The 13517-nt window shown below is 40.5% G+C and overlaps 2 non-coding genes across 2 annotated transcripts; one reads left to right on the top strand and one right to left on the bottom strand.

Annotated features, from left to right (window-relative positions):
• Positions 1-6772: 6772 nt before the first annotated feature.
• On the bottom strand, positions 6773-6844 carry TRNAW-CCA. The gene has a single exon. It is a non-coding gene; the product is annotated as a tRNA-Trp (tRNA).
• Positions 6845-7430: 586 nt separating this feature from the next.
• TRNAD-GUC lies at positions 7431-7502 on the top strand. Its single transcript has one exon. It is a non-coding gene; the product is annotated as a tRNA-Asp (tRNA).
• Positions 7503-13517: the final 6015 nt, after the last annotated feature.

Raw genomic sequence — 13517 nt, 5'->3', positions numbered from 1 at the left:
ATAGAGAAGCTCCACCCTCCCACCCTAGTTGATTTTTACATGTGTGCCTTGCTCCACCTTGTACAACCAGATGGTGGGATGGAGTGGGAGGCATCTTAACTAGGGTTTAGTTTTGGGGTAGGGTTTATATTAGGTGCAGACATAAAAATCAAGCTAGGGTTTATTTTCAGGATAGGTCTTTTTTTGGGGGAAACACAGTAGAGAGATCATGCCCTCAGCCCCTAACCTGGGTTACTATAATGTGCTGTACATGAGACTTTCTGTAAAGATTATCTGGAAGCTATAATTGGTATCAAATGCAATGAGCAATAATTGGCCCTTTACATTGCACTTGTGTCACCACTGCTTGGTGAGCTGTATTGTAGGCGTCCAAATGCATTTTTAGATCCTGGTTGCCACCTATATGTCCCTTCTTAACATAAAACCCAATTATCTGAGGGACCCTGTCTATCTTCAGTTGTTTCTGTCTGGTACATTAAGGCAGAGCAGAGGCATTCCAGACCTCTTCAATTAAATGTTGTTATCTTTTGGAACCAAGAAAGCATGCCTACTCTATTGTGACCACTGTCCTCTGGAATAGCATGCTCCCAGAGATATGGATGACTCCTACTCTCCTGGAGTTTCAGCAAGCCTTTAGGACCTGTTTATATTCCCAGGCCTGCATTTAATGTGGTATTGGTAGGACCCCAGTCTTATTATTGTTCTGGTTGTTTATGTCTGGGTTAATTGTTTATGTGGCTTTTAATTGTTGTATTTACTGTTTTTTCTGGATTTTCTAAACCACCGAGTTTTCTGGAGTAGGTAGTCATAACAAATCTAATAGGAAATATCCAGGCTGAGCCCAAGGGTGGGGTCAGATGCTTCAGGTGGCCATCAGAGTACTCCTTCTATAAGAAACTAGTGATGACTGTTGCCCTGTGCCTTCTTCTCAAGCATTGTCCATTGTCCGTCTATTTTTAACAAGGAGCTCTTGGCAGTAAATCCTCATTCTAACAACAGAGACACTTCTTGGAAGCTGCAAGTTTTCTCATTAGACCATAAGAATTTACATGTAACAGGCCAACCCGCTTTTGCCCAGACAAATTAGATGGAGCCAATTCTTCTCATGCTTTGATTTTTACAACCAGTATGTCCTAGATATGAAGAACTTGATGCTCTTTCTCAGAAGCCAGAGTATTCTCAAGCCCAACATGCTCCATTAGCCACCACAATTTTACAAGTTTCTCATTTGTGGTTAGCACCATACCCACCAAACTCTGAGAGGTTGCATCAGGACGTGATCACCAGAATCAAAGCAAAGCAACTTCTGAGCCACTTCTCCTGGGCCCAGATTAATTACTTTAAGGAAATCTCGTCAGGTACTGTATCCCTGTTCATAATGGAGGGAAGACCTTTGAAACACAAGAGCACAATAGTGGTTCTTCCTCCTTGCACAGAAGGTTTGCAGCTTTGCCACAACACCAGGGCATAGGGGAATATTAAGAGACTTTTGGCGGCCTAAGATTGCAGCAGATATCAAGGACTATGTGACATCTTGCCACACATGAAGAAGGGACAAGTCTCTACATCAGAAGCCGGCAGGCCTCTTACAGCCATTCCCCCCTCACACATTCCTATGGCATACAGTCTCTCTAAATCATTACTGATTTAACCCACTATCCCCATCCAAAACTTCACAGTCATTTTGGTTGAGATAGATCTTTTTTTACCAAGATGGCTCACTTCATACCTTGCAGAGGTTTACTCAATGCCAAAGAAACAGCCCAGCTTTTCCTAGACCACATCTTTTGCTATTGTTGAATGATGTCAATATTAATTTCAGAAAAAGACCAGCAGTTCCAGCAAATACCTTAAAGCTCATTATTTGCCAGTTTATTATGGTTTTCACTTTTGTTAAGGCAGGGGTGTCAAACTGCCTGCCAGCAGGCTGGATGCATCATGAGGAAACCGCGCCCACCCCATTGCCAGCAATGGGGAAAAAGTTCCAATACATCGCACGATGTCACGTGACATCGCGAGTTTGACATGTCTGTGTTAAGGTATCCAACTTCCATGGGTGTATTAGACTCCTTTACCTCCTTGACACCTAGAAACTTTATTAGGGCTATTATTTTTAGTTTTTGACTGAGCAAGTATATTTCACTTTTGTCCTTTTTATTGAGGGTCAAGATAGTAGCTAATGCCCACCAGGATATTTTATTTCCACTTGTTTATTTATCTGCAATCCATCTGTTTTGTCCTCTGCATATTCAGATCATCAAAGCATGCATTTTATAAGTCTGATTTTAGTTTTTTCAGACCATGCTTTGCTTACTTGCTTAAGCTCAAACATATATTTTTGCATATAATTTATACACCAGTTCCTCTCCCCCCCCCAGCTCTTCAAAATCTGATGGCTGGCATTTGTAGATATATAGGTATCTAGACATTTTAAAGAATTTAAAAATATTTTTAAAATGTAAAAAACTTACATATATTGATATGTATATTGATACGAAAGCAATGTAACTTTACTCATAAATGATACACAGGTATCTCCAATCCATACACTAACATGCTAAGCAAAATGAACATCAATGTACTCCATTTTTTCATACCACATAATCTTTCATTTCAATTAAGCCAAACATATGCTTTCCTTTTTATACTATATGCTATATACCAGACATGTCAAACACAAGGCCCAAGGGCTGGATACGGCCCGCAAAGTGGTTTCATGTGGCCCGCGAAGCCATCCTGAAAACAGTGCGGGAATGGCCCCCACTGCCTTGGTCCTGGCCCAGGCCGTCTGGCCGAGAGCCAATGTACAATTTTGTGGTGGCCATCTATGCTGAAACGCATTCAGTCTTAGCTCCACATGGCCGTCTGGAAACAGCGAGGAACCAGCGCCTGCCGCATTGGCCCCGCCCCCTGGGTGCATGCTGGGAAGGTGTCACTCTTTGTGAGGAATGAAGAAATGTACCATCGCCTGGAAGTGGCCAGCAAGTGGCCTTCACCTACTTCACATATCTGACTCCGGAGGAGGGGTTTTGGTAGGCAGTGGGTCGCTCTCCTCACAGCGCCGAGAGGCTGAGCCGGGTGGCATGAATCTGATGAGAAGTGCAATGCTGCTTAGCCCCCAGCCTGCCCAGTTTCAGCAGGCAGCAAGGTGCAAAGCTGGCAAGCTTTGCACTGCCTGGCTCAACCTCTCGGCACTGTGAGGAGAGTGCCCCGCTGCCTGCCAAAATCGGGCAGGCTGGGGGCTGGGCAGTGTTGAGCTTCTTTTTGGATTCATGCCGCCTGGCTCAGCCTTTCGGCATTGTGAGGAGAGTGCCTCACTGCCTGCTGAAACCGGGCAGGCTGGGGGCTGGGCGGCATTGCGCAGGTAACGTTGACTCTCACGCTGCTCATGGCATCCCCTCTCCCAGAGCCCACCAAGCCAGATATATGAAGTAGGTGAGGGCGATGTGCTGACCACTTCCAGGCGATGGTGCATTTCTTCATTCCTCACGAAGGGTGACACCTCCCCAACTGCGTTTCTTGCCTGTTTTTCTCCCTCCCTCATCTCAAATATTTTCCCACCACTCTGTACTCAGGAAGGAAGGAAGGAAAGAAGGAAAGGAGAGGGAGGGTCTGAGGGAAGTCCTGCCCTGCTGCCCTTTCACCATTCCCTTGCCTGGGTCTCCTCCCATGGAGAGGGAATGGGCCTCCCTCTGACTTTGCCCTGGTACCATCATGAACAGCCTGGCTAAGGAGAGCAAGCACAGCAGCAGCAGCCTTGAGAAGGAGGTAAGTGCAGGTGGGCAACCCCTTGGGGAAATGGGGCTGGGCTTGGTGTTCGAGGGCCAGGCTGGGCATTTGACCTCTGCTGCCCAGAGCTCCGGGCAGCCTGCACCACATCCAGCCCCCCCCACATGGCCTGAGAGGAACAGTGAGGCTCCTCCAGTGGACCATGCCTTGGCATTTGCCCTGGTCCCACCCCATTCTGCCAGAGACCCTCAGATCTGTCCCACTCCTGCCCAGGCCCCCACAGGCACCATTGACACAAACAATGTAGAACTGGCCACGCCCATCCAGTAGGCCACACCCACTCCATCCACACCCACCCAGTAGGCTGCACCCACCCTGGCCACACCCACCCAGCCCAAGGGCAACTGCAATGCAGATGCGGCCCTCAATGAAATTGAGTTTGACATCCCTGCTATATACTATATACTATAAATAATAATAATAATAATAATAATAATAATAATAATAATAATAATAATAATAATAATAATAAAGTTGGAAGGGACCTTGGAGGTCATCTGGTCCAACCCCCTGCTCAGGCAGGAAACCCTATACCATTTCAGGCAAATGGCTGCTCAGTCTCTTCTTAAAAACTTCCAGTGTTGGAGCATTCATCACTTCTGGAGGCAGGTTGTTCCACTGGTTAATTGTTCTAACTGTCAAGAAGTTTCTCCTTAGTTCTAGGTTGCTTCTCTCCTTGGTTAGTTTCCATCCGTTGCTTCTTGTCCTGCCTTCAGGTGCTTTGGAGAATAGCTTGACTCCCTCTTCTTTGTGGCAGCACCTGAGATATTGGAATATTGCTATCGTGTCCTCCCTCATCCTCCTCTTCATTAAACTAGACATACACAATTCCACCAACTGTTCCTTACATGTTTTAGCTTCCAGTCCCCAATCATCTTTGTTGCTCTTCTCTGTACTCTTTAATGATAATAATAAAGTTGGAAGGGACCTTGGAGGTCATCTGGTTTCTAGAGTCTCTAGAGTCTCAACATCTTTTTTACACTGTGGTGACCAAAACTGGATGCAGTATTCCAAGTATGGCCTTACCAAGGCATTGTAAGGTGGTATTAATACTTCACATGATCTTGATTCTATCCCTCTGTTAATGCAGCTTAACACTGTTTGGCTTTTTTGGCAGCTGCAGTACACTGCTGGCTCATATCTAAGTGATTGTCCACTAGGACTCCGAGATCCCTCTCACAGTTGCTACTATTGAGCAAGGTACCACCTATACTATACCTATACATTTGTTTTTTCTTGCCTAAATGTAGAACCTTACTTTTTTCACCATTCAATTTCATTTTGTTAGATAGCGCCCAGTGTTCAAGTCTGTCCAGATCCTCCTGTATCTTAAGCCTGTCTTCTGGAGTGTTGGCTATTCCTGCCAGCTTGGTGTTGTCTGCAAATTTGATAAATTCCCCATCTATCCCCTCGTCCAAATCGTTGATGAAGATGTTGAAGAGCACTGGGCCCAGAACAGAGACCTGGGGCACCCCACTACACACTTCCCTCCATGTAGATGCAATTCCATTGAGGACCACATACGGAGTATGGCTGGTCAGCCAGCTAAGGATCCATCTGGTGGTGATGCTGTCTAACCCACATTTTTCTATCTTGTCAAGTATATACTATATACTATATACCAGTGATGGCAAACCTTTTAGAGACTGAGTGCCCAAACTGCAACCCAACCACCACTTATTTATCAGAACTGCCCCCAAATGTTTTACCAAGTAAGAAATTATAAAGTGGGTCCTTAGGATCTTTATTGAGTGTAAAGTATAAGAGAACATGAGCTGTATTTTCAGTAGCCCCTTAACTGCAGAGGCATAGTCTTAGCTCATAAGGAACTTTTTTATATTACCCTTCCAAAACTCCTATAGCAGGAGTGTTAAACTGCTGGCCCATGGGCCAGTTTCATCATAATGAAGCCGCGCCCACCAATTGCCGGCAATGCAAAAAGAGTTGCGATACGTCACGACAAGTCATATGACGTGGCAAGTTTGACACCCATGTCCTATGGGGAGAATGTTAAGAATATACTGGTGTAAGCTTTCACAGCTGCTATCCATTAGGCTTCAGGATTTGGTGACTGTGGTTTTATTTTATTTTATTAAATTATATTTAATTATTTAATTTAATTTATTAAATTATAAATTTTATTAAACTTAGATATGAAACCTGATATTACCATTTCTGCATTCTGAAGAACACTAATTTAGCATTATTTAATGCTCTTGTTGTATGTTATTGGATTCCAGGGTTCCAGCAGAATGGATTTCCTGACATTTTGCCAGCAACTACAGCTGGCATCTTCAGAGGCAAAGATGCCAGCCATGTTGCCAATGAAATGGCAGGCTCCCTTGGCAAGGGTCTATATGTGAGAAGATGTGCGTTGAATACTGCCATTGGCATGCTTATTACAGGTAGTCCTTAACTTACAACAGTTCATTTAGTGACAGTATATAGTTAAAATAGCACTGAAAAAGTGACTTATGATTGTTTTCACGCTTATGACCCTTGCAGCATTTCCATGGTCATGTGATCAAAATTCAGCTGCTTGGCAAGTGACTCATATTTATGACGGTTGCAGTATCTTGGGGCCATGTGATCACCTTTTGCGAACTGCTGACAAGCAAAGTCAATGGAGAAGCCAGATTCACTTAACAAACGTGATACTAACTTAACCACTGCAGTGATTCACTTAACAACTGTGGCAAGAAAGGTCATAAAATGGAGCAAAAATTACTTAATAAGTGTCTCACTTAGCAACAGAAATTTTGGGCTCAATTGTGGTCGTAATTCGAGGACTACCTGGACTAAACTGTCCATTCTCAAATCCCAGCCATTTTTTCTAGCTTAAGAAAAGCCAGGCGTAGTACTGACAACTAGGGAAATATGGTGTAAAATCTATATTAAGGTGATTAGATTAGATTAGATTAATTATCATTAATGATGAATTGTTTCAACAAGGAAAGAAATAAACAAGAATAGAGTAAAAAGCTGACCCCGACGTGATTCGAACACGCAGCCTTCTGATCTGGAGTCAGACGCGCTACCGTTGCGCCACGAGGTCCTGCCGATTTGCACTCGTCAAAGCTGTACAACTGCCTGAATGTTACTTCTCCACATTTGAAAGTAAAGTTATCTAGTGGTTTACGAGAGCAGTGCACACGAAAAAGAGAACCCTACTCAGACTAAAAATTAGACATGAATATCTATTCTGATATTCCAAATTTTCCCTGGAGGACCAGGTGACCCGCTGACTTCGAAAAGCACTCAGGGTGAACAGCTATGGAAGTCTTCTCTCTACTTTCGGCTTGTAACAAAACCACGTATTTTATCTTTCTGTTCCTTTTTTATTTGCTTAATTTCTGAATTCAAGCAGCCTTTTGGGGAAGCGGTCACATTTCTACGTACCGTCCATTTGCTTAGCAGAGTAGCAGACTTTTAACGTACTTTCTTTCCCGAGCACACGTCGCTCTGCACGGTTTCAACTATTAATAATTTGTTAGAGTCTTGCCATTTGTATTCAACTTCTTATGGGGTTTCTAATTAAAAGCGCCTGACAAATTTATATTAAATTCAACCATCTCAGATAACAGCAACTACAGATTTAAAAGCGATATGGGGTGAAGAAAAAACAGGTTTTGTTACCCACCTCCTCGTTAGTATAGTGGTAAGTATCCCCGCCTGTCACGCGGGAGACCGGGGTTCGATTCCTCGACGGGGAGAATGGATATTTTTCTTATTTCCTTTCAGTTTACGAGCTGATCAGCCCAGTGCATGATTGTAAATATTTTCCTGCCAATTAAAAGTGAGGGGACAATTCAGATTCAAGTCTCTTTATTCACAGCCAGGGCTTACTATCACTATACTTTGCTTATGTATTTTACTTAGTAAAATTGATTTTTTCTTTTTTATTTATTGTGCCCATGGTGCTGTAACTGTCATGCAGTTGTTAATCAAAATCATATAAACCTTCCCAGCTTAGTATTCTCCAGATGTGTTGGATTTCAATTCCCAGTAAAACAGCAGCTCCATGGTTTGACATCACTATTAATATTATTTAAATTGCAACTGCAATTGCCAGTTATGAGTTTATTGTGTGTCTACAAAGCAAAATTTGCAAGGCCTTTGGGAACATTGTATTTCTTAAAAGCAAAAATATGACAGGAGAATCTGAATTCTCATAGGAAGTGTTGGAATAAAAATCCTGCGTTTCCTCTGTCTTCTTCACTTCTCAGGTAACAAAGTGACAAGGTTTGGATCTGTACAAAATCTGGATACAGTTTGTGAAGGCTGCAATACCTTTAATAAGAGTCTGCAGAGTCTGTCTGGATTCCAGAGCAGAGGAAGTGCTCACAAAACATACAGTATATTGACTGTTCAGACAGAAGGAGATACAGGGAAAGGAACTACTTTGCCTCTGTCAAACTTCTAGTCAGTTTCATCAGTCCCTATGCTACCAAGAAATCAGAAAGCTCCTATATGGGGTCTTGATATGGTGCAAACTGCTGACACCATCAGCTAGTCAAACATGAAAGAAGTAGGTTGAGTCAGCAACACTGAAAGAAATACCATCTGCACGATTAGGTTTTTGTTATTGTATACAGAGACTCCATCACTCTTAATCATTAACTGGAAAAATGGACAATTATTAAAATATAGGCAGTAATTGTTAGGGCACTGCTGCTGCAACTAGAATACAATTAAACTCTTTTGACAATATTTATTAAAGGTACAGCAAAGCAACCCTGTTGTTTCTGAGATTGTTACTTGATTTGTGCAAGATTGGTCTTGGGAAACAGTTGTGTCCATCACAACTTTAGAGTGAATCTCAAAAAATATAGGTTTAATTTCTACTACTGCTATATCCCAGGATTCTTGACATAATGGCTGGGGAATTCTGGGATTTGAGGGTCACAAGTCTTAAAGTTGCCAAGGTTGGATACCCCTGATATAAAGTCTTGTTGTATGTTGGCAATGAATTGTTTGCTCTCTCTCTCTCCGATACGTGGGGTCCCCTGAATGTGTTAGTAGCATAAAACCCAATATTACAGGAAACCTGCACAGTAAATATTTAGGCTACCTAGGAATGTGATCCCAGCACATTTAAAAAGTGCCATTATTAGGAAGAATAATCTGTGTTTGCTATAGTGGTGAATATCTGTAGCTTGGGTGTAATTCTGTGTGATGATTAGTTTGACTAACTGGGTATCTTTCTGCAAAAAGAAAGGTAAGTTGAGCATTGCTGCATTGTCCTTCAAGTCCCTGGTTGGTTTCTGCTGCTGGCTTTAAGCTTCCTTGGGTGCAGTGGTAGGATTCAAATATGTGAAAAACTGGTTCTCTGTCTGGATGCTGCATCCGGAAGTCCATTCTGGGCCTGGGCAAGAAAAAATTAGCAACTGGTTCTGCCAAACTAGTGTGAACAGGCTGAATCCCACCACTGCTTGGGTGGCTGAATGGCTGGGTGGGAAGCAGGCCAAGGCCTATGGGGACATGATGAGGGAGGGACCAGGCCTAAAGCTGCTTCCCCTGAAGGGGAGGAACCGGAGCATGGGGTATCTCAGGGGTTGTGGGATGCCTTGGGAAGCCTAGGGCAGACTAGACTGGGCTATAGCTTCTATCTTCGTGGCAATTTCAACTTGCTGTTCTAACATCCAGCTTGCTTTCTTTGCTTTCTTGGTCTTTGGCAGTCTCTTTTACATTTACCCTTAACTACTTCTTTGTTTCCATTTCACATTTGTTTTGATTCTCTATTAATGAGGTTTAGGACTTCAAAATAATTCCTCATGTTATCCTCAAAATTGGTAGGACTGTGCTTAAGATCATGTTGTAACTTGTTTGTTTTGTTCTTCTGCTTTAGCTTGACTTGAAATTTGCATATAAGCAGTGAATAATCTGTTACACGCAAACAGCTCCTGGCCATGTCTGTGCTGCTATGTCTGATCTCTTTCATCTCCTTAGTAATATAGTCAATTTGATTCTGCTGGGGTCCATCTAATAATGTCCACATAGATAGGGATCATTTTAGTTGTTTGAAGAATGTGTTAGCAATAAAGAAATAATTGGATTGGTAAAAACTGATAAATTCTCGTGCTTCTTTTCTGTTTCTTAAGCAATACAATTCAACTATGTTTTCCTGCTTAATATTGCTACCTTCGGCATTCCATTCTCTAAACAGAAGCAGCATATCAAGCTTGCATGTTTTGTTGATTTCAAATTGTAAATGATTGCTAAACTTGTCAACTACTTTTTCTGCATCAGTGGCTGGGTGTAAACCTGAATTAGCATTATATTAAAGGCTGTCCATGATGTCTAATTGATGTTACCTCATCATATGACTGCATTGTATCCAACTACTGTTACTGCTGTATCCTTTTTGACTATGAAGGCAATATTGTTCCTCATTGTTTTTCATGTCTTGAGTAGTAAATAGTGTAATCTGACTGATAGCATCTAGGTCCAATTCATTTTAATTCACTGATATTTGAGATGTCAATATGTACATATAGTCCTTGTTGAATGACCTCTCATTCAATGACTGTTGCAAGTTACAATGGCACTGAACTAAGGGATAGTTGAGATCATTCCAGCATTCCCCATGGTCATTTGATTGCAATTCAGGCATTTGACAAATGACTCACAATTATGACAGTCACACCATCCGCTGGTCATATGATTACCATTTCCAACTTTCACTGCCAGCTTCTGACAAGCAAAGTCAATGGGGAAGCTTGCAGTACATAGCAAATGGCAATAATAGGACCACAGGATTTGACCAAGCAGAATTCATGTAACAATAGCAACTGGAATGACAGCAACTACTGTCATAAATTGACGCAGTCACGTGACATTGTGCTTTATGACCATGTTACTTACCAATGGAGTTGTGGTCCCAATTACCACTGTTAAGTGAGGACTACCCATATTTGACTCATTTAATATTTCATTTTGTTGAGCTTTTCCATATTTATGCTTATAAAGTTCCATGTTCCACTGTAATTTTATCTTTGTAGCTTCAGATGATCTTTTCCTGTCTGGCAATTTAGCAATCAGACATTTCAAAGGCTTTATGTTGAATGCCACTTCATCTTAAGGTACCATCATCCAGCAATATATCAACAATCACTTCATATTGTCTATCCATATTGTCTACTGCAGTGGTTCTCAACCTGTGGGTCGGGACCCCATTTGGGGTCGAACGACCATTTCATGGGGGTCGCCAAACAACGCAGTCTGCCATTTTTCCCCCTTTTCCTTAGCTGTGCTACTCCCTTTTATTCTATTAGCTTTTGAAAGCCAATAGAATAGACTCTCTTGAATAGAGTCTAATTCTATTGGCTTTCAAAAGCCAATAGGAATTGTCCAGGCTGTCTCTGCCCTGCTGAGCCCGCCAAAAGTCCCATTCTGCAAACGGTGCTGCACCAGTTGAGTAGTCCTCGACTTACGACCGGTTGAGTAGTCCTCGACTTACGACCGGTTGGGGGTCGCAGCATTTAAAAGGTTGAGAACCACTGGTCTACTGTCTATTGCTTTTCTTAGTAAAATATACGAATGGCTTGCCATTGCCTTCTACTAGTCAGTATGAAATGATGATTGTGTTGTTGTCACTAAAATTGTCATCTCACCCCAGCACACTTTTATATATATCTTTGTCTGATATAGGTGTGTGCCTGACTTCTTGTGTGGCCCCTGGCTGGGAATATACATTCTTGGCATATATTCCAGGCATGCTTCACTTATCCCTCTCAGGAAACCCCACATCATTATGATGAAGCAGGATATTAGGACTTGGGGTTATTATACAATAAAATTATACAATAAAGCATATATCATTGAGACAGTAATCATGTTCATGATAACAATAAAAAAATATTAAATCCATGTATCTGTGCCATATGAAAAATATGTATCCGGCACAGAAATGCATATTTGTGAACCAACTAACCTAAACTAGCTAACAGTAACCGTGTATTAGATTTTCTCTCTGATCATGGGAAAAAACCCTGAAACATGTCAGTCACGGAGATATCAAACACATTTTGTTTTGTTTCCTGCAGGCAGGGACAATTAATTATATATTTGAGGGTGATTTTTGTGCGTGAGTTTGTTTTGGCAAATCTTTTACCTCTATAATAATCATCTGTTATAAAGGTGAATAATGGAAAATAGTGTTTGAAGTCCTTATATGCACTACATATAGATTTATTAAATGATCTTTTCCCCTCCTTTTTCTGTATAGAACAAACTATTAAAAAAAATTAACAAAAATGCTAGTAGTTACACTGTGACAAATTACGTATTCAAATAAGTGAACTCTGTGTTACTATACTTAAAGCCACAAGGGGGAGCAAGTAACACAGCTAAATATTCTATTCCATACAAAATTTCTGACTACTTTTCTTCCTACAGGTTAGGTGAACTGTCTGGAGAGAAAATATGATGCTGTTTAAAACAACATTAATATTTGGCTCTCTCTTTCACACACACAAATTTTATACATATAAAATTCAAGCACAATTGTTGTTTCATTATTTCTAGAAATGAATTTCAGTTCACCTGGCTGGTAGTCCAGCTGATGTGTTTGTAAGTACTGTATGAACAATGTTTTCTCCAATGCAAGAACAAAGGTACAAGGCCATTCCAGATATTTCGTTCCTGATTTTTTTCCCAAAGAGAGTATTCTCAATGAAATGAACTGTCTATAATTACATTTGTGTCTCCATAAGGGACTTTCTTTAGAAATTGGCATTGTCACAGCATGGCTAACTCTTGCCAATTCTCAATACCTGGTAGCTTTTCTTTGGAGCAAAGGAAGCAGCTGTGTTTCTAGTATTCTGTGGAAAATTAATGCATGAGGAAAAAACCAATAGCATACAATTAGAATTAGACATTGGTTATAAGCCATTGGAAGAAAAAAGTCAAAAGGGCTAAAGAGCCAATATATATTTGCAGTTTTTGATATTTTAATTGTACTGTTATTTCTAATTCTTTGATTAAAAAAAAATCCCTGGTGAAAAAGTGCAGACTAGAAGGAATCTGACTATTTTTTTTAAACGTTTATATTTGATAAATTTCTATCATGTTATTAGCAATTCTTTTTTTTTTATTGAAAGTTTTTGAATTTTACAAAACAAATCCCTTCCCCAAACCCCCCACCCTCCCATACCCTCCCCCCTCTCCCCAAACCTCCTATACCCTCCCTCAACCTTCCCAGAGCTGAGTACAGGCTTAATTAAAATTTTTCAAAAGAAATAAGAAATAAAAAAAACCTTAAAACACATATAAATCCTAAACAAATCTAAATACCTTAAATTTAAACACATATTATAATATACTCTAAACCTTTTCTAATATTGTACTTATATTATTATCCATCATTCTATAAAAAATCGCCAAAACTCAAATTTAAACATTACTTTCTTTAAATATCTATACATACAATATAAAATCTAATCTAATCTCCCTCTTTCTTTACTCTAGAACACAAAAATAAGCATATAAACATTCATTATACCATTAAGACTGGATACTCATTTAATTAGTTAAATTAAATACTTATATTTAAACTTCTTATCTAAAATTTAATTAAACAAATTAACTTCTCTTAAAAATAATAATAATAATAGAAAAAAAGAAAAGAAACTAATCTTTAAACAAACTATAGTATACTCTAGAACCTTTTCATATCATTTATATTATTATCCATCATTTTATAATATACTCTAAGCCTTTTCATATGA

The sequence above is a fragment of the Crotalus tigris genome, unplaced genomic scaffold (genome assembly GCF_016545835.1).
Source record: "Crotalus tigris isolate CLP2741 ecotype Arizona unplaced genomic scaffold, ASM1654583v1 scf7180000018548.2558034, whole genome shotgun sequence".
In the NCBI taxonomy this organism is placed as follows: Eukaryota; Metazoa; Chordata; class Lepidosauria; order Squamata; family Viperidae; genus Crotalus; species Crotalus tigris.
This window is presented reverse-complemented; position numbering and strand designations above follow the sequence as displayed.